Raw genomic sequence first — 680 nt, forward strand, 5'->3', positions numbered from 1 at the left:
TTTAGAATTCGGATTGCGTAAAAAAAATTATATATCTTTTGTTTTAAAAAAAAACTTTGTAGTTTTAAAAAAAAGGGAAAATAAAAATGCGATGGAAATGATAAACAAATTATTATTATTTTTTTTAGACTGACATCACCTATGGGGGGAAAATAAAGGAATTTTGATTATGATCTTCACAGTCTTGTGAACTCTTCAAAAACGTCATTAACTCACAAGTTCACCCCGTTCTGTGAATCGCTTTAACCTACTTTCCCGTTCTCGTAGAGGAAAAGGCAGAAAATTGAATAATTTATGAGAACAAACATCTATGAGAAGTAGGTGTTTTCTGCCTCGGGCCTATTTCGCCGACATAAAATTCGCGTCGGTTTCTTCAACACCAAGCAATTCCTCTTGAAAAATCATACGAAAATAAATAAACCGGAATGACGATTGGATTTGTTTTCTAAACATGCTCTACTAATCGGTCAAAAAAATTATATATATTTCTTAAACATAAAATAGTGAGGGGAAAAAAAAAAAATCACTCTCCACCGCTAAATTTAAATCGCACGTCAAATCTCGGAGGAAATTTCGCGCGGTCGCTTATTCACAGAACTGAAACCTTCGAAGCTTGTTTACGCGAAGGATTTTTCTTCACGCTGAGATACATTTTCTTCTCATGAGAGGTTATTCATAAT

Source organism: Penaeus monodon, chromosome 30, assembly GCF_015228065.2.
Source record: "Penaeus monodon isolate SGIC_2016 chromosome 30, NSTDA_Pmon_1, whole genome shotgun sequence".
Taxonomy (NCBI): Eukaryota; Metazoa; Arthropoda; class Malacostraca; order Decapoda; family Penaeidae; genus Penaeus; species Penaeus monodon.